At 50.8% G+C, this 22,143-nt stretch overlaps 1 protein-coding gene across 2 annotated transcripts in view; it reads right to left on the bottom strand.

Moving 5' to 3' along the window:
* Window positions 1-22,143, bottom strand: part of RIMBP2 (RIMS binding protein 2) — a 1,257,287-nt gene that overhangs the window by 929,554 nt on the left and 305,590 nt on the right. Inside the window, exon 1 of one of the 2 annotated variants that reach the window (XM_069215363.1) lies at window positions 6,011-7,972. The exons of the other annotated variant lie outside the window; for it this stretch is intronic. The gene's annotated coding sequence lies outside the window, so the exon portion shown is untranslated. Of the gene's footprint in view, window positions 1-6,010; window positions 7,973-22,143 lie in introns of those variants that run through there. 2 annotated transcript variants of the gene reach the window in all.

The raw sequence follows: 22,143 nt of genomic DNA, 5'->3' as shown, positions 1-22,143 counted from the left end.
TCAGAGTGGCCATCATGTAGCTGTGAAACTCATACTGACCAGTGTCCAGCATATGTATTTAAAATGGCTGCTCTGTACACTTACTATATCCCTGGTTTGGCAAGGGCACAGTAGGGGCATATTGCTCATGCACCTAAGTCCACACATGCATTATAGTGCACCCTGCCTTAGGGCTGGAGTGTGTACTAGACAGGTCACATGTCAAGTTTGCATTTTAGGACTGCAACAGGACACTCAGCCTGCAGTGGTAGTGCTGGGTGCACTTTGATGCAGGATCCCAGAGGGTGGCACAATCTGAGATGCTGCCCTCAGGGGCCTACCCTTAGTACCCTATGTCCTAGGTATCTAAGTACCATTTACTAGGAACTTATAGTGGCAGCTATGGGTGTTGCCGATTGTGACAATATTTTTATCCATTTTATGGAAACAACACTGGCACTGGGGACCAGTTTAACAGGTACCTGGTGCATTCCAGTACAAGTTGCATTCAGAAAAAAAGATGCAAAAAGTGTGTGTGGGGGGGGGGGATTACTGCAACAAGGGGTCAGTTTTCCACACCAATGAGACACCCTACTGTCATCAAGAGCACATGCGTCCATTCAGCACTCATACTGTTGTCTATGGCACCATTAGTGAGTGTGGTATCACACTGTCACCGATAGCACCAGCACAGATGAGATACAAAACAGTTGCCAAAGGCATCTGGAGTCAAACAAGATATCATAAACTCACCAACAGCACCAGCAATTAAAATATAATACGATCACCAACAGCAGCCAATAGGATGAAGTGCTGTTGTTAAAGGCCCCAGTGGTGATAGTGGACCATTTAGTGGTGAACTGCAGTCAAGAGGGTAACATCAGTGGGACACGGAGGAGGCGGGGGTGATGGACTGAAGGCATACACCTAGCTAGAGCTAAGTGGGAAGAAACAATTGGCATCATGTATTTAAGACCCCCTTCTTTCCCCTCCTCCTGGTTGGTAGGGCAATCAGATAGGCTCGTTAATGGTAACAATAGGTTAGTCATCATGAGAAGTTCACTCACTGAAACCTTAAAGCCTTGAGTGATCATTGTTGAGTGAGACTGTCAGTGGCATCCCATCCACAGCATCTTTTCAGAAGCTGCCTCTGCTACTGGTACAATCTGAGTACGACCCCAATCACCCCCTCCTTCAGTCAGTCGCACAACCACCCACTCTCTCTTGGGCTGCATGAAAACACAGGGCGCTCTGCCAAACGCTCAGAGCCAGCTCATCGTTTAAGAATATCTGTGTGCTCACAGACAAGGCACCAGCTCGATAGAACTCCAGAGGAAAGCACCACTGAGAACCCAAAATAATACCCAAAGGCAAGCATGTGGTCCAACAGAATCCTATATACCAGGGATCCTCCGATGGAAGCCTGTAGACAAGAGCCATCAGTGACGACAGCCTACAGGCAAGAGCCTTCTACAATGACACCCCATAGGCAAAAGCCTTCTACAATGACACCCCACAGACTGGAGCATTCTGCAATGACACCCATACACAAGTGCCTTCTGCATAGACAACCTACAGACAAGAACCTTCTACAATGGCACCCCATAGACAACAGCCTTCTACAATGACACCCCACAGACAGGAGCCTTCTACAATGAAACCCCATAGACAACAGCCTTCTACAATGACACCCCGCAGACTGGAGCATTCTGCAATGACACCCATACACAAGTGCCTTCTGCATAGACACCTTACAGACAAGTGTCTTTCACAATGACACCACACAGACTGGAGCCTTCTGCAATGACACCCTACAGTCAAAATCCTCCTACAATGACACCCTACAGACAGGCACCTTCTACAATGACACCCTGTAGACAAGCACCTTCTACAATTACACCCCATAGGCAAAAGCCTTCTACAATGACACCCCACAGACTGGAGTCTTCTGCAATGCAACCCATACACAAGTGCCTTCTGCATAGACACGCTACAGACACGTGTCTTCCACAATGACAGCCCACAGACAAGAGCCTTCTGCAATTACACCCCACAGACTGGAGCCTTCTACAATGAAACCCCATAGGCAAAAGCCTTCTACAATGACACCCCACAGATTGTAGCCTTCTGCAATGCAACCCATACACAAGAGCCTTCTGCATAGACACCCTACAAACAAGAGCCTTCTAAAGTGACACCCCACAGACAAGAGCCTTCTGCAATGACACCCCACAGACTGGAGCCTTCTACAATGAAACCCCTTAGGCAAAAGCCTTCTACAATGACACCCCACAGACTGGAGCCTTCTGCAATGCAACCCATACACAAGAGCCTTCTGCATAGACACCTTACAGACAAGTGTCTTTCACAATGACACCACACAGACTGGAGCCTTCTGCAATGACACCCTACAGACAGGCGCCTTCTACAATGACACCCCGTAGACAAGCACCTTCTACAATGACACCCCATAGGCAAAAGCCTTCTACAATGACACCACACAGCCTTCTGCAATGACACCCCACAGACTGGAGCCCTCTACAATGACAGCCCACAGACTGGAGCCTTCTGCAATGCAACCCATACACAAGTGCCTTCCCCATAGACACCCTAAAGACACGTGTCTTCCACAATGAGAGCCCACAGACAAAAGCCTTCTGCAATAACAGCCCACAGACAAGAGCCTTCTACAATGACACCCCATACATAAGAGCCTTCTGCAATGACACCCCACAGACAAGAGCCTTCTACAATAACACCCCATACACAAGAGCCTTCTGCAATGACACCCACAGACAAGAGCCTTCTACAATAACACCCCATACACAAGAGCCTTCTGCAATGACACCCCACAGTCAAGAGCCTTCTGCAATGACACCCCATACACAAGAGCCTTCTGCAATGACACCCCACAGACAAGAGCCTTCTGCAATGACACCCCATACACAAGAGCCTTCTGCAATGACACCCTACAGTCAAGAGCCTTCTGCAATGACACCCCATACACAAGAGCCTTCTGCAATGACACCCCATACACAAGAGCCTTCTGCTAGACACCACACAGACTGGAGCCTTCTGCAATGACACCCTACAGACAGGCGCCTTCTACAATGACACCCTGTAGACAAGCACCTTCTACAATGACACCCTATAGGCAAAAGCCTTCTACAATGACACCCCACAGACTGGAGCCCTCTACAATGACAGCCCACAGACTGGAGCCTTCTGCAATGCAACCCATACACAAGTGCCTTCCCCATAGACACCCTAAAGACATGTGTCTTCCACAATGAGAGCCCACAGACAAAAGCCTTCTGCAATAACAGCCCACAGACAAGAGCCTTCTACAATGACACCCCATACATAAGAGCCTTCTGCAATGACACCCCACAGACAAGAGCCTTCTACAATAACACCCCATACACAAGAGCCTTCTGCAATGACACCCACAGACAAGAGCCTTCTACAATAACACCCCATACACAAGAGCCTTCTGCAATGACACCCCACAGTCAAGAGTCTTCTGCAATGACACCCCATACACAAGAGCCTTCTTCAATGACACCCACAGACAAGAGCCTTCTGCAATGACACCCCACAGACAAGAGCCTTCTGCATAGACACCCCACAGACAAGAGCCTTCTGCAATGACACTCCATACACAAGAGCCTTCTGCATAGACACCCCACAGACAAGAGCCTTCTGCAATGACACCCCATAGGCAAAAGCCTTCTACGATCACACCCCTCGTAAAAGAGCCTTCTACAATGATACCCCATAGACAAGAGCCTTCTATAATGACACCCTACTACAGACAAGAACCTTCTACAATGACACCCCACAGACAAGAGCCTTCTGCAATGATACCCTATAGACAAGGGCCTTCTATAATGACACCCTACTACAGACAAGAAACCTTCTACAATGACACCCCACAAGCAAGAACGTTCTAAAATGACATCACATACACAACAACCTTCTGCAATGACACCATAATGACAAGACCATGCACAGATGAAACCTCTCAGACAAAAGCATCTCCTGCTGAAGACTCATAGACTGAGCACCCTGCAATGAAACCAACACCCTCTGATAAAAATCCTTGGAAAAATATATCTTTTCATGAAACTACATGGAGAAGCACATCTGTGTTCAAAAGCTCCATTGAGAAAAACATCCTCTTGAAAAACCCCATTGAAAATACACTCTTTGATGAAACCCTAAAGAGAAGATTATCCTGTGATAAAGTATCATCCTCCAGTGAAATCTGACAGGCTCCATAGTTATGAGTATCACCTGATGAAACCCCATAGACAAGAGCATTATCGGGTGAAACATCCCCGAAAGAGGCATCCTTTGGTGAAAGTCTGAAGAGGAGAGTATCCTTTGATAAAATACCATAGCCAAGAGCATCCTCCAGTGAAATCACGGAGTCAAGAGCATCCATCAATAAAACTACAGAGTCAAGAGCATCATCCAATGAAACCACAGAGTCAAGAACATCCTTCTGTGGAACGCCATAGACTAGAGCATTCTCCAATGAAACCACAGAGTCAAAAGCATCCTCCAATGAAACCACAGAGTCAAGTGCATCCTTCAGTGAAATGCCATAGATAAGAGATTCCTCCAATGAAACCACAGAGTCAAGAGCATTCGTCTGTGCAACTCCATAGACAAGAACATTCTCCAATGAAACCACAGAATCAACAGCACCCTCCAATGAAACTACGGTTGCAACAGCATTCTTCAATGAAACCACAGTTGAACACCATAGACAAGAGTATCCTCCAGTGAAACCACAGAGTCAAGAACATCCTTCATTGGAACGCCGTAGATAAGGACATCATCCAATGAAACCACAAAGTCAAGAGCATTCTCCAATTAAACCACAGAGTCAAGAGCATCCTTCAGTGGAACACCTTACACAAGAGCATCCTTTAAGGAAATCACTGAGTCAAAAGTTTCATCCAATAAAACCGCAGCGTCATGAGCATCCTCCAATAAAACCACAGAGTCAAGAGCATACTTCAATGGAACACCATAGACAAGAGCATCCTACAGTGAAACCACAGAGTTAAGAGCATCCTCCAATGAAACCACAGGGTCAAGAGCATCCTCCAATGAAACCACTGAGTCAAGAGCATCCTTCAAGGATCCCACTGAGTCAAGAGCATCCTCCAGTGAAACCACAGAGTAAAGCTCATCCTCCAATGAAACCACACAGTCAAGAGCATCCTTCAGTGGAACCCCATAGACAGAAGCATCATCCAGTGAAACCACAGAGTCAAGAGCATCCTCCAATGAAACCACAGAGTCAAGAACATGCTTCATTGGAACCCATAGACAAGGGCATCCTCCAATGAAACCACATAGTCAAGAGCATCCTTCTGTGGAATGCCAAAGACAAGAGCACTCTCCAGTGAAGCTTTACAGTCAGACCATCTCCTAACAAAACTATTGGACTAAAGCATGTTCTGATGAACCGTAATAGGCAACAGAAAACTATGATGAAACCCAATAGGAAATACCATCCACCAACAAAGGTACTAGACCAGAGAAGCTTCCAAGGGGATCTCTTACACCAGCATCCTTCAATATAACCCCATACAGAAGGGCATCCTTTGATTTAATACTTTAGATAGAGCATCTTCTAATGAAACCATAGTCTAGAGCATCCTTCAGTGAAGCCCCGTTGACACGATTTTCATCCAGTAGAGGTTTACAGACTATAGAATGTTGGGATGAATTCACACAGATAAGAGCATACTTTGACAACCCCCATTGATTAATGCGTCCTCTGGCCAACACCCATTGAAGAAACTCTTCTGAGATGAAACCCCACAGACAAGAGCATTCTACAACACCCCCTGAACCCCAATACACAAATGCAACTTTTGACCAATCTCTAAAGACAAGAGCACCCCTTGAAAAAACCTATTGGTTCCTTCCATGCCAGTTTATACAGAACATTATATTGGGAACACTGTAGTTCTGGGACTACAGAAGGGATCTGTACAAATAACCAACGTACCTAACATGAAGAGCGTTGGATGTCCATGTAGGTTCTGCTTCTGATGGCCTTGGCGTCCCCGGGGGCAATGCCCTTGGTGGTTGTGGTGGCAAAACACTCCTCCTGATACCAATACTCCAGGTGGTCTCCGTGCCGACGCCTATGATGCCCTGGGTGTCCCTTGCACTGTTGTTCTTGGTGGTGCCTTACCAATATCCAGGGTGTCCCTGTTCACAGTATTCTTGGAGGTCACACTTCCAGTACTCCTGGGATTCCTGGTGATACTGGTACATATCCTGGGTGGTGTCGATGCCTGGTGTGATGTTAATGCCCACCTGGGCACAATACCATGGTAGAGGTATTATTGTGCCGGTGAGGCAAGGCAGCATCAGCAGCCTTTGGGCCCTGAGCATGAAAGGCTGGGACTTGTCTGGAAATAATTCATTAGCTTGCTGCAGGGGCACCGAGCAGCCCAGCATCAGCAGCCGTGTGGCAGCCGCAGCCTATGGGACCTGCTCTCTGATGGCACTGCAGCTGGGTCTACAGTAGCTAGGGACTGGCTGATGGATGTTGCTCACATACACAGAAGACCTACTCCCCTGGTGGCGCTCAGGGATGCAAAAGACACTCGCCAGTGGCTTCCTGGCACCGTGCAGACTGGACCTCTGGCACCTAGAGACAGGCCCTGGACAGTCCTGAAGTCCGCTCACATCTGGCTGGCTGGCGGGTATGGACCAGCTCTCCTGTGGTCCCCTCGCACCTGCGGGCAGGCCCTGGAGATCACCTGTGGCTCTCTGGCAGCTATGGAGTGGCTCCCCTGCGGTGCTCCAGCACCTAGGGACAGGCCCTGGACAGTCCTGTATTCTGCTCACCTATGATTCTCTGGCAGGTATGGACCAGCTCTCTTGTGGTGCACCAGCACCGAGGGACAGGTTCTGGTGGTCACCTCCGGCACCAGTGGACAGACCTCTGCACAGATCCGCGATCCTCTCACTCACTGCGCTCCGGTGCCTAGGGACAGGTCCTAGTGGTCCCCTCTCCTCTCTGCCAGCTGTGCACCGGCTCTCCTGTGGTCCCCAGCTCCCAGGGACAGGCCCTGGAGATCACCTCTGGTCCCTGCCAGCTATGTACCGGATCTCCTGTGGTCCCCAGCTCCCAGGGACAGGTCCTGGTGGTCCCCTCTCCTCTCTGCCAGCTGTGCACCGGCTCTCCTGTGGTCCCCAGCTCCCAGGGACAGGCCCTGGAGATCACCTCTGGTCCCTGCCAGCTATGTACCGGATCTCCTGTGGTCCCCAGCTCCCAGGGACAGGTCCTGGTGGTCCCCTCTCCTCTCTGCCAGCTGTGCACCGGCTCTCCTGTGGTCCCCAGCTCCCAGGGACAGGCCCTGGAGATCACCTCTGGTCCCTGCCAGCTATGTACCGGATCTCCGGTGGTCCCCAGCTCCCAGGGACAGGTCCTGGTGGTCCCCTCTCCTCTCTGCCAGCTGTGCACCGGCTCTCCTCTGGTCCCCAGCTCCCAGGGACAGGCCCTGGAGATCACCTCTGGTCCCTGCCAGCTATGTACCGGATCTCCGGTGGTCCCCAGCTCCCAGGGACAGGTCCTGGTGGTCCCCTCTCCTCTCTGCCAGCTGTGCACCGGCTCTCCTGTGGTCCCCAGCTCCCAGGGACAGGCCCTGGAGATCACCTCTGGTCCCTGCCAGCTATGTACCGGATCGCCTGTGGTCCCCCAGCTCCCAGGGACAGACCCTTGAGATCACCTCCGGCACCAGTGGATAGGCCTCCGCACAGATCCGCGGTCCTCTCACTCACTGCGCTCGGGCGCGCTGGATGCGCACACAGATGGCCTGGCCCCCTCTTCAGGACACGCCTCTCCCACAGCCATGACCCCTCAAAGGGTTCCTGGAGAGTCTCCTAGGACAGGGAGCCACGCCGCCTGGGGGGCCCACGGACCGTGCCTTCTCCCGCTGGCAGCCCCCTCCGTGCCGCCCCCACATGCGGATCTCACAGGATCCCGCACCGGGTCAGAGCCAAGAGCCAATCCCTGCGCCAGCGGCTCGGCGCACTGCCTCCGCCTCCACCAATGGGGGCCGAGGAGCATCCGTGCAGAGGGGAATTAGGGGGGATTAAAGGCAGCATCCCCGGCTCTCGGGGCTTGTGAAGAAGAGTCTGCAGCAGGGCACTGCATGCAGTGCGTGACGCTGATGCCACGGGAACACTGAGTGTCACACGCAGTGCGTGACGCGGTGTTCGCAGGAGCACTGCAGGGACACACAGTGCAAGGCACCGCGGTCACAGGTGCACTGCAGAGACACACAGTGCAAGGCACCGCTGCCACCGATGCACTCCAGAGACACACGGGAGCACTGCAGGGATACACAGTGCAAGGTACTGCTGCCACCGATGCACTGCAGAAACACACAGGAGCACCGCAGGGATAAACAGTGCAAGGCACCAGTGTCACCGATGCACTGCAGACACACACAGGAGCCCTGCAGGGATACACAGTGCAAGGCACCGCTGTCACAGGTGCACTGCAGAGACACACAGGAGCACTGCTTGGATACACAGTGCAAGCTACCACTGTCACAGGTGCACTGCAGAGACACACAGGAACCCTGCAGGGATACACAGTACAAGGCCCCGCAGTCACAGGTGCACTGCAGAGATAAAGAGGAGCACTGCAAGGATACACAGTGCAAGGCACCCCTGTCACAGGTGCACTTCAGAAACATACAGGAGCACTGCAGGGACACACAGTGCAAGGCACCGCTGTCACCAATGCACTGCAGAGACACACAGGAGCCCTGCAGGGACACACACTGCAAGGCACCGCTGTCACCAATGCGCTGCAGAGATACAGAAACCCTGCAGGGATACACAGGGCAAGGCACCACTGTCACAGGTGCACTGTAGAGGCACACAGTGCTAGGCACCCCTGTCACCGATGCACCGCTAAGACACACAGGAGCCCTGCAGGGATAAACAGTGCAAGGCACCGCTGTCACAGGTGCACTGCAGAGACACACAGTGCAAGGCACCGCTGTCACCGATGCACTGCTGAGACACACAGGAGCACTGCAGGGATACACAGTGCAAGGCACCGCTGTCACAGGTGCACTGCAGAGACACACAGGAGCACTGCTTGGATACACAGTGCAAGCTACCACTGTCACAGGTGCACTGCAGAGACACACAGGAACCCTGCAGGGATACACAGTGCAAGGCCCCGCAGTCACAGGTGCACTACAGAGATAAAGAGGAGCACTGAAAGGATACACAGTGCAAGGCACCGCTGTCACCAATGCACTGCAGAGACACACAGGAGCCCTTCAGGGATACACAGTGCAAGGCACCTCTGTCACAGGTGCACTGCAAAAACACACAGGAGCACTGCAGGGACACACAGTGCAAGGCACCGCTGTCACCAATGCACTGCAGAGACACACAGGAGCCCTTCAGGGATACACAGTGCAAGGCACCTCTGTCACAGGTGCACTGCAGAGACACACAGGAACCGTGCAGGGATACACAGTGCAAGGCACCACTGTCACAGGTGCACTGCAGAGACACACAGTGCAAGGCACTGCTGTCACAGGTGCACTGCAGGGACACCACAGTGCAAGGCACCGCTGTCACAGGTACACTGCAGAGACACACAGTGCAAGGCACCGCTGCCACCGATGCACTGCTGAGACACACAGGAGCCCTGCAGGGATACACAGTGCAAGGCACCGCTGTCACAGGTGCACTGCAGAGACACACAGGAACATTGCAGGGATACACAGTGCAAGGCACCACTGTCACAAGTGCACTGCAGAGACACACAGTGCAAGGCACCGCTGCCACCGATGCACTGCTGAGACACACAGGAGCCCCGCAGGGATACACAGTGAAAGGCACCACTGTCACAGGTGCACTGCAGAGACACACAGGAGCACTGCTTGGATACACAGTGCAAGGCACCGCTGTCACAGGTGCACTGTAGAGACAAACAGTGCAAAGCACCCCTGTCACTGATGCACTGCTGAGACACACAGGAGTCCTGCAGGGATAAACAGTGCAAGGCACCGCTGTCACAGGTACACTGCAGAGACACACAGTGCAAGGCACCGTTGCCACCGATGCACTGCTGAGACACACAGGAGCCCTGCAGGGATACACAGTGCAAGGCACCGCTGTCACAGGTGCACTGCAGAGACACACAGGAACATTGCAGGGATACACAGTGCAAGGCACCACTGTCACAGGTGCACTGCAGAGACACAGAGGAGCCCCGCAGGGATACACAGTGAAAGGCACCACTGTCACAGGTGCACTGCAGAGACACACAGGAGCCCTTCAGGGATACACAGTGCAAGGCACCGCTGTCACAGGTACACTGCAGAGACACACAGTGCAAGGCACTGCTGCCACCGATGCACTGCTGAGACACACAGGAGCCCTGCAGGGATACACAGTGCAAGGCACCGCTGTCACAGGTGCACTGCAGAGACACACAGGAACATTGCAGGGATACACAGTGCAAGGCACCACTGTCACAGGTGCACTGCAGAGACACACAGGAGCCCTGCAGGGATACACAGTGAAAGGCACCACTGTCACAGGTGCACTGCAGAGACACACAGGTACACTGCAGGGATACACAGTGCAAGGCACCGCTGTCACAGGTGCACTGTAGAGACAAAGAGTGCAAAGCACCCCTGTCACTGATGCACTGCTGAGACACACAGGAGCCCTGCAGGGATAAACAGTGCAAGGCACTGCTGTCACAGGTGCACTGCAGAGACACACAGTGCAAGGCACCGCTGTCACCGATGCACTGCTGAGACACATAGGAGCACTGCAGGGATACACAGTGCAAGGCACCACTGTCAAAGGTGCACTGCAGAGACACACAGTGCAAGGCACTGCTGTCACCGATGCACTGCAGAGACACACAGGAGCACCTCAGGGATACACAGTGCAAGGCACTGCTGCCGCAGGTGCACTGCAGAGACACACAGGAGCCTTGCAGAGATACACAGAGCAAGGCACCACTGTCACAGGTACACTGCAGGGACACACAGTGTAAGGCACCGCTGTCACCGATGTACTGCAGGGACACACGGGAGCACTGCAGGGATACACAGTGCAAGGTACCGCTGCCACAGATGCACTGCAGAAACACACAGGAGCACCGCAGGGATAAACAGTGCAAGGCACCAGTGTCACCGATGCACTGCAGACACACACAGGAGCCCTGCAGGGATACACATTGCAAGGCACCGCTGTCACAGGTGCACTGCAGAGACACACAGGAGCACTGCAGGGATACACAGTGCAAGGCACCACTGTCAAAGGTGCACTGCAGAGACACACAGTGCAAGGCACTGCTGTCACCGATGCACTGCAGAGACACACAGGAGCACCTCAGGGATACACAGGGCAAGGCACTGCTGCCGCAGGTGCGCTGCAGAGACACACAGGAGCCTTGCAGAGATACACAGTGAAAGGCACCACTGTCACAGGTGCACTGCAGAGACACACAGGAGCACTGCTTGGATACACAGTGCAAGGCACCGCTGTCACAGGTGCACTGTAGAGACAAACAGTGCAAAGCACCCCTGTCACTGATGCACTGCTGAGACACACAGGAGCCCTGCAGGGATAAACAGTGCAAGGCACCGCTGTCACAGGTACACTGCAGAGACACACAGTGCAAGGCACCGCTGCCACCGATGCACTGCTGAGACACACAGGAGCCCTGCAGGGATACACAGTGCAAGGCACCGCTGTCACAGGTGCACTGCAGTGACACACAGGAACATTGCAGGGATACACAGTGCAAGGCACCACTGTCACAGGTGCACTGCAGAGACACACAGGAGCACCGCAGGGATACACAGTGAAAGGCACCACTGTCACAGGTGCACTGCAGAGACACACAGGAGCCCTGCAGGGATACACAGTGCAAGGCACCGCTGTCACAGGTGCACTGCAGAGACACACAGGAACATTGCAGGGATACACAGTGCAAGGCACCACTGTCACAGGTGCACTGCAGAGACACACAGGAGCCCCGCAGGGATACACAGTGAAAGGCACCACTGTCACAGGTGCACTGCAGAGACACACAGGAACACTGCAGGGATACACAGTGCAAGGCACCGCTGTCACAGGTGCACTGTAGAGACAAACAGTGCAAAGCACCCCTGTCACTGATGCACTGCTGAGACACACAGGAGCCCTGCAGGGATAAACAGTGCAAGGCACCGCTGTCACAGGTGCACTGCAGAGACACACAGTGCAAGGCACCGCTGTCACCGATGCACTGCTGAGACACATAGGAGCACTGCAGGGATACACAGTGCAAGGCACCACTGTCAAAGGTGCACTGCAGAGACACAGTGCAAGGCACTGCTGTCACCGATGCACTGCAGAGACACACAGGAGCACCTCAGGGATACACAGTGCAAGGCACTGCTGCCGCAGGTGCACTGCAGAGACACACAGGAGCCTTGCAGAGATACACAGAGCAAGGCACCACTGTCACAGGTACACTGCAGGGACACACAGTGTAAGGCACCGCTGTCACCGATGTACTGCAGGGACACAAAGTGCAAGGCACCGCTGTAAAAGGTGCACTGCAGGGATACACAGTGCAAGGCACCACTGTCACCGATGCACTGCAGGGACGCACAGGAGCCCTGCAGGGATACACAGTGCAAGGCAGTGTCACCGATGCATTGCAGAGACACACAGGAGCACTGCAGGGATACACAACGCAAAGCACCGTTGTCACAAGTGCACTGCAGAGAGTCAGAGGAGCACAGTAAGGCACCACTGTCACCGATGCACTTGAAAGACACACAGGAGCACTGCAAGGATATACAGTGCAAGGCACCACTGTCACAGGTGCACTGCAAAGACACACAGGAGCACTGCAGGGATAAACAGCGCAAAGCATCACTATCACAGGTGCACTGCAGGGACACACAGTGCAAGGCACAGCTGTCACCGATGCACTGGAGAGACAGACAGGAGCACTGCAGGGATACACAGTGCAAGACATCGCTGTCACAAGTACACTGCATAGGTACAAAGGTGTACTGCTTTGATAGTGCAAGGCACCGCTGTCACAGGTGCACTGCAGAGACACGCAGTGCAAGACACCACTGTCACCCATGCATTGCAGAGACACACAGGAGCACTGCAGGGATACACAGTGTAAGGCACTGCTGTCACTGATGCACTGTAGAGACACATGAGCCCTGCAGGGATACACAGTGCAAGGCACCGCTGTCACAGATGCACTGCAGAGACACACAGGAGCCCTGCAGGGATACACAGTGCAAGGCACCGCTGTCACAAGTGCACTGCAGAGACACACAGGAGCCCTGCAGGGATACACAGTGCAAGGCACCACTGTCACAGATGCACTGCAGGGATACACATTGCAAGGCACTGCTGTCACCGATGCACTGCTGAGACACACAGGAGCCCTGCAGGGATACACAGTGCAAGGCATCGCTGTCACAGGTGCACTGCAGAGACATACAGGAGCACTGCAGGGATACACAGTGCAAGGCACCACTGTCGCAGGTGCACTGCATGCGCACACAGTGCAAGGCACCACTGTCACCGATGCACTGCTGAGACACACTGGAGCCCTGCAGGGATACATAGTGCAAGGCACCGCTGTCACAGGTGCACTGCAGAGACACACAGGAGCACTGCAGGGATACGCAGTGCAAGGCACCACTGTCACAGATGCACTGCCGAGACACACGAGCCCTGCAGGGATACACAGTGCAAGGCACCACTGTCACAGGTGCACTGCAGGGACACACAGTGCAAGGCACCGCTGTCACAGGTGCACTGCAGAGACACACCGTGCACGGCACCGCTGTCACAGGTGTACTGCAGAGACACACAGGAGCCCTGGAGGAATACAAAATGTGATGCAGCGCTGTCACAGTTGCACTGCAGTGATACAAAGGGGCACAGCAGTGATATAAAGTGCAAGGCACATCTCATAGATGCACTGCAGAGTTGCAAAAGAACACTGCTATAATACACAGTGCTACACACCACTGTCACAGTTACACTGCAGAGATACACAGGAGCACAGGAGTGATAGACAGTGCAAGGCAGCACCATCACCGGTGCACTGCATTGATACACAGTGCAAGGCAGCACAGTAACAGGTACACTGCAGAGATACACATGAGCACTACAGGGATCCGAAATGTGATGCAGCGCTGTCACAGTTGCACTGCTGTGATACAAAGGAGTGCAACAGAGATAGGCAGTGCAAAGCACCACTGTCACAGATGCACTGCAGAGATACACAGGAGCACATCAGTGATACACAGTGGAAGGCAGCACCATCACAGGTGCACTGCAGTGATACACAGGAGCACCGCAGGGATACACAGGTTCACTGGAGAGATACACAGGAGCACCACAGGGATACACGGGTTCACTGGAGAGATACAGAGGAGCACTGCAGTGATACACAGGAGTACTGCAGGGATACACAGGTGCACTGGAGAGATCCAGAGGAGCACTGCAGTGATACACAGGAGCATTGCAGGGATACACAGGAGCACTGCAGGGATACACAGGTTCGCTGGAGAGATAGAGAGGAGCACTGCAGTGATACACAGGAGCATTGCAGGGATACACAGATGCACTGCAGAGATACACAGGAGCACATCAGTGATACACAGTGGAAGGCAGCACCATCACAGGTGCACTGCAGTGATACACAGGAGCACCGCAGGGATACACAGGTTCACTGGAGAGATACACAGGAGCATTGCAGGGATACACAGATGCACTGCAGAGATACACAGGAGCACATCAGTGATACACAGTGGAAGGCAGCACCATCACAGGTGCACTGCAGTGATACACAGGAGCACCGCAGGGATACACAGGTTCACTGGAGAGATACACAGGAGCACCACAGGGATACACGGGTTCACTGGAGAGATACAGAGGAGCACTGCAGTGATACACAGGAGCACTGCAGGGATACACAGGTGCACTGGAGAGATACAGAGGAGCACTGCAGTGATACACAGGAGCATTGCAGGGATACACAGGAGCACTGCAGGGATACACAGGAGCACCGCAGGGATACACAGGTTCACTGGAGAGATACAGAGGAGCACTGCAGTGATACACAGGAGCACTGCAGGGATACACAGGAGCACCGCAGGGATACACAGGTTCACTGGAGAGATAAAGAGGAGCACTGCAGTGATACACAGGAACACTGCAGTGATACACAGGAGCACTGCAGGGATACGCAGGTGCACTGGGGAGATACACAGGAGCACTGCAGGAAGACACTGGTGCACTGGAGAGATACACAGGAGCACTGCAGGGATACACAGGAGCACTGCAGGGATACACAGGAGCACTGCAGGGATACACAGGAGCACCACAGGGATACACGGGTTCACTGGAGAGATACAGAGGAGCACTGCAGTGATACACAGGAGCACTGCAGGGATACACAGGTGCACTGGAGAGATACACAGGAGCACTGCAGGGATACACAGGAGCACTGCAGGGATACACAGGTTCACTGGACAGAAACACAGGAGCACTGCAGCGATACACAGTGCAAGGCAGTCCTGTCACATGTACAGTGGTTATCACAGTTGTGCGCTTGTGCAACGGTAACTAATGCCAAGTGTGAGTGAGTTGTAAAGCCCAGGCTCACTCATCATAATCAGTTCTTGATAGCAGCCAGACTGACTGTCATTAATGGAGGCCTGACTCCAGTATTAATAAAGCAGTTATTGGTATGTGCAACGTAACTGCCTAATTCAGGTTTGTGGATAGACACTGGAGGTACATAGGCTTGTATCATCCCAACATCCCCCATAATGCACAGCGCACGTTGTTCCCAGCTAGGCTTGGGCGATATTCACAGCAACACATACAGAGCTGCTTTAAATATTGAATGAACTTGATATTGTTAGAAATAATGGCAAACTCATTGTTATGAATGCTCAAAAATCAATGAAGACCCAGCTGGCGCGGCCAGCTATGAAGGAAGCAATTGGATCTCTGCGCCCTAGACAATTGTGGCTAAGTGTAGAGTGTCGCTGCACACTGGACCGGATCTCAACAGCTCATAGGATGCTGGATTCACAAACCTATCCTCTTTGAGTAAACCTCCTGAGAACTCAGATGCTGAGAAGGTACCTTTTGAGGTGGGTACTTCTGAGCAAAGTATGTCTATAGAAAGAGTTACCAGAGGGATTGTATTTTGAAGATCGGTAGATGTCAAAGTCTAGACAAACTCCCAAGTATTATATTTCAAAGTTGGTGGGATAAGTTTAATCTCCCTCCATTTAATCAAATATGTTGTAAGAGCGATCATGGATTAAGACAATTTTTAAAAGGGAGAGAGCACGAACCCAGCGGCATATCACACGTTCTGCTTGCTAGATGTATGGGAGCGATCTCTGCAGAAATACATTTTCGCCACTTGGAACAAAACTTCATGCCTTGGCAAGAAGTATGCTTTCAAAATGGATCTCGGTTTGCTGCATGACTCCTGGCCTGGACGTCCATAGTTTCAAGAATAGACGTCTTGACTCTTATTGTATAGTCTTCCGTACAGCCTTCGACACAGCGGCCAGAAACCATAGGTGGTATAGACTAAAGGTGCGAGGGATCCCCTTTGGGCCTGTGTCTTGAATAAACCAGCTTCATGATTCAACATGGTTCAGCTAGACGGTCCCACGCCTGTCAGCACCCACCACTATTGAGAATGGTCTTAAATATGGTATCTATCGCACTGTACTTCATATCCCGGAGCTTTAAATAACAAGTGTTGCTGTCCCCAAAGCTTGGATCAACACCTGCAACAGTTCTGCTTTATGCTGATGACTTAGCTGTTCTTGTCAGCACCAAAATAGGTTCACAGAGCCAATTGGCTCTCTTATTTCACTACTGGGAAATTGGCGAACTGGAAATCAATAATCAGAAAACTGAAGCCCTTCTCCTCGGGATCCCAGTGGGACCAGGGAGTTGGTATTTAGAGGTTCAGAAACTGGAAGCAATCCAGAAGTACGAATCTCCCAGGGTCCCCTTTCCAAGATCTTTCATATGGAGGTCACAGAAGGATGCTAGGCGTAGAGAAGCATCAATGGCCCACTGTGTCTTGATACGTTTCAATTCCTAACTACTAAGGAAGATCTAACCAATAGGAATCAGGGCTAAAGCAGTATCCGCAAAAATACAGCGGCTCATATTTAAGGTATATGTGTATTCAATGAAGTAAATGCACAATCGCATAAATCAAACAACGGGAGGAGACCAGAAGAGACAGAACCACAACAAGAACTTAAATGAATAAGTACAAACACAGTTGTTGAAATCTCAGTCTGAATATAGTGAAGCGTGTCATCTTACAAGAGTGCAGCTTATCCAATAAGGACGGAACCCACAACCAAAAAGGTCCTCAATTGGTATATCTTCTAAAAACACACAAAAAACAACCATACGTTCCAACATTAAGCAAATTGATCTTAAATCCATATAGCTGGATACATCAGACCCCATTAGAATACAAAGGGTGGAATCTATAGGATTTGCTTTAGCACAGTCGACGATGTTTCAACCCTCTATCAGATAAGGGGTCTCATCAGGACCACAATTAATAAGGGACACCTAATGGATGCAAGAAAAACCAAAACAATTGGTGCACCTCCACCATGGGAGAAATAATTCATAAGTACTTAAGGGGGGCCCAAAACAGGCACCCCCAGATAGAAGGTCAGGGATATCAATGTAGTGGTAGAGACTGAGAATTATACAGAAAAGTCTCACAAAATTGTTGCAATCGGCAGAATCAGGAGAGCGGGCTGCAAATACCTCGCCTCGCGGCACAGCCCAGAATCCTTGTGTTTTTTATAAGATTTAAAGCATTATGCAAGGGATATTCAGTGACTCCCTTTCCAAGAGCTTGCAAAGCAAAATTTGTTCCTGTCATCCTTTATAGCTATTTTATAACCATTATGCACTCGAATTATAACTTTGATAAGTTTGAGGACAGTTCACTGAAAACGGCCTTTGGTTATAATTCTTGAGCAGCAGCACTGTGTGTGAAATCTCTTTATGTAACAGCAGAGGGCCATGAGCCGCACCTGAAGCAATAGAAGGCTAAGAATATTTCCGCAAAGAGCAATATCACACAACAAACTATTTAAAACACAGCATCTCTTCTAGGGCCTGAAGATCTCAAGCGCAGCTCTTTCTTCATGCAAGGCCTTAAGATCCCAACCCCTCTCAATATGTCCTTTTTCCATGTTAGACCATAATACACACCTGCCACACGTCACGGGTACCTGATAAACGCTGTCAATCAACCTCTTTCAAGAACTTTACAGATCTCACGATTCACCAGATCTTAGGTACATAAACTCACCACTTCATGCTGGAGAAGCCTTCGCATCTATGGCGGTTTGTTGGTCTCTTTGGGTCCAAGATTGACCCTCCTTGTAGAGGCTGTTAGCTTCAGAGGTCTAGAGAAACCTTTTCTTTCTGTGCCAAAGACAATTCTTGATTCCACTGGCCTCCTGGTCCTCTCCAAGTGGGAGTCACACCCTTGCTGTGACCATTTCATCTTAGGGTCGTCCTCCACTGGCCATTCCTGATCTCTAGCATCTGAAAACTTTAGGATCAAATGCATAACAAACATGAAGTACCTCCTCTACAACTAAGACACCTGAACTGTCACTCAATCTTTGATTACCCCCTAGACCAGGGATCTGCAAAGTCGGTCCTGGAGAGCCGGGTCCATGCCAGATTTTTAGCATATCCACATTTAGAAAAATGTAGATTTCTGAAACATCTTTTTTCTAAATGTGGATATCCTAAAAACTTGGCATGGACCCGGCTCTCCAGGACCGATTTTGCAGAACCCTCCCCTAGACTGACCTGCATTTGAGGCTCCTTGTCTGAGGCCGCCCGCCAGCCCAGCGGGAAACACCCTTCCACGAGGAAGCCGGCTCCGAATGGAGCGGGCGGAGTGATAGGGGTGCGACGGGTGCAGTAGCACCCGTCGCAAATTTCAGTGTCGGCTAAGCAGATACTGAAATTCTAAGTGGGGCCCTCTTCTGCAGGGGCCCCCAGGGCCCCATGACACCCGTTCCCGCCAGCCTGGTTCTGGCGGTCAAAACCGCCAGAACCAGGCTGGCGGGAAGGGGGTCAGAATCCCCATGGCGGCGCTGCCTGCAGCACCGCCATGGAGGATTCTGCAGCCCAGGGGAAAACCGGCGGGACACCGCCGGTTTCCTTTTCTGACCGCGGCTTTGCCGCCGCGGTCAGAATGGGCCTGGATGCACCGCCAGCCTGTTGGCGGTGCATCCGCGGTCCCCTACCCTGGCGGTCTCGGACCGCCAGGGTAGGAATGACCCCCATAGTATACCCAGACGTGGCTGGCATCACGATAGAATCCAAGCTGCACCTCACTAATAAGGCCCAACAAGGTAAAAAGTGGTCTGCAGGTACTTGAGTTCTCATCTGAATGTGGTCTTGTAGTCTGGACTGTACTGTTCCTATTGGAGAGACACAGAGACTGGTTTGCATATGATTACTCCCTGTGTGATGAGGTTTAGCATGCACAAAAAATAAAGAATTGGAATGCGGCATGCATGATTGGAAATGGCTGAGACTTTTGTGAATTTTGCTGTTATAATTTGCTGTCTTAAATGCAACAGGTATTCTCCGACAAATGTCCCACGTTTACTTTAAAATGGAACCCAAGATGTTCCTTGGTGAAAAGGAACTACCAGGCTCGAACACGCCTTTAGTTGCTTGAGCCCCTCCTAAGAGGGAAAGAGGGAGTCTGGACTGTTATGATTGGAGCAGGACCAAGGCTGATTTGCATACAGTTATCCCTTTTCTGAAGTGGCACAGTGGGCAAAAGACTAAGGGCTGGAGTGTGACCTCCGCCTTGCTAGTGGTTCAAACTTATGCAAACCTTCTATCCATCAGCTTTTGTGGATTTACTGTGGTGCCACAAGTGTGACAGGTGTGGCCCAACAGTGGAGTTACTGGTGTTCATTTCAGAGGGGACGTGTGCTGACATCTTAGGTTGGACTGCAGCAGATCAAGACTGATTTGCTTATGGTTGCTTCCTGTCTGCAGTGGTACAGAGTACAAAAACATAAATAACTGGAATGTGTCCCATGCAGCCATCGACTAAGACTTTTGCAATCATTCCTTCTATTACCTTTCATTGATTTACCGCCAGTGCTTTAAATGGGCCGGTACTGTCCGGTACTGAGTACCGGCACTTTTTTTATTTTGAGAGGGAGAGTACCTGCTCTTCTCAAGAAAAACGTAATACTTTTAGTTAGAGAGTACCGGCACTTCTCCGAAACAAGCAGGTACTCTGGCACAGAGTACCTGCACTTTATTTTTTCCATTTCAAGCACTGTTTACCGCCTCCTCAAGTCCACCAATTCTTTTCTTATCTAAAACATTTTAGGATTCACTAAACTCTGTGGCACATCTTATTTCCAATACTAGTGGTCAGGAGGGACAGTAAGTAACTTATTTTAAAGCTATATCATTGGCCTCTAATCAGACAAAGAGGCTGCTTGACAGGACTGGGGCCAGGTGCATAAACTGGCCGGGTCACAGAACACAATGTATTCATCAGTGTGACCATCAGTGAAGGCATCAGGCCAGCACAGTGCAACTCTGTATGCAAAGTACAGATGAGGGAGTATCTGGTGGTTCATGATATTGCAAATGGCTCAGAATGCAGGATTCACAGTGTGCCTTATTGCAACCCTCATGCCAATAAAGATGGTTTGAGCACCACAATGCCACAGACAAAGCACACCTTGAAAGTATCTTCAAGGGGAGCAGGACGCCGTCATAGGCTCATTGGAAGGTGACCAGTCTGGACAGAATTCACATTGCTATATCATGCTTTGAGGCTATGGATGTGGTTCCCAGAACATTGACACATTTCCTTGTGAGTCGCGAGAAGGTGGAGAGCGACAATTTTCCACGCTCGGCCACTTGTGTCTTCAGTTCATCTGCAGATGTTCAGGAACATGGGGCCAGATGTATCAAACATCTTGGTATGTAACAAGTCCAATTTGCAATTCGGTAACTTGTTACCGAATCGCAAATTGGATTTGCGACTACATACTGATTCGGTATTAGGAAGGGGTGTATCAAGGGAGTCCCTTCCTAATATCGAATCTTAGAGGTATGTATGATTGTTTTGTGACCGTGAATGCGGTCGCAAAACAATCACAGTTACCACCAATTTCAAATTGGTGGTAACCCATTCGCAAAGAGGAAGGGGTTCCCCTTTGTGAATGCATGTGAAAACTGTTTTTAAGAGCAGGCAGTGGTCCCACGGACCACTGCCTACTCTTAAAAAATGAAAAGAAAACTTTTCACTTTTCATTTTTAAACACATCCTGTTTTCCTTTAAGGAAAACGGGCTGCATTAAAAAAAAAAGATTGCTTTATTGAAAAGCAATCACAGACATGGTGGTCTGCCGAGCCCAGCGGGCCACCATCCCTGTGATTGTAGCCGTCCACAATGGCTCGCAAATTGCGACCTACCTCATGAATATTAATGAGGTAGGTCCATGTGTGAGCCCTTGCGAATCACAGCATAAACTCCTGGAGCTTCATACATTCCAATAGCGATTACTTAATTGCGATTCGCTAAAAATCTCAATTAAGTAATCGCTAGTGTGAAGAATGATACATCTGGCCCATGGCCAAGGTCAGCTCCTTATACACAATCCAACCTCATTTCTTGTGTTTCAGGAAAATTACATCCAGGAAGTGAAATGAGGCCTAAGTCAGGACCAGTGTAAACACTGAATTTCCCCTGCCCATAATATATTTTCTTTATATGAATCAAATCTTACCTTTCTTGGCACAGATCTTGTACCCGCGGTTGGAGATTGCAATTCAGCAGAATATCCCTTCCTCACCTACAATTTACCCGAAATCCTTAGTTATTTTCTTTTTCTACTCAGCGTCACAACCAATGATAGAATGTTTTTCTGTGTCTTCATCCCTTAAGATATCTTTGTTTCAGTTCATTGCTGTATTTTTATTTTATTCTTTCTTATGCTATCTGGTGGCTTACTTCCTAGGTCTGGTGTG

The sequence above is a fragment of the Pleurodeles waltl genome, chromosome 11, assembly GCF_031143425.1.
Source record: "Pleurodeles waltl isolate 20211129_DDA chromosome 11, aPleWal1.hap1.20221129, whole genome shotgun sequence".
NCBI lineage: Eukaryota > Metazoa > Chordata > Amphibia > Caudata > Salamandridae > Pleurodeles > Pleurodeles waltl.
The sequence above is the reverse complement of the archived record's forward strand: the minus strand, read 5'-3'. Positions and strand labels throughout refer to the sequence as shown.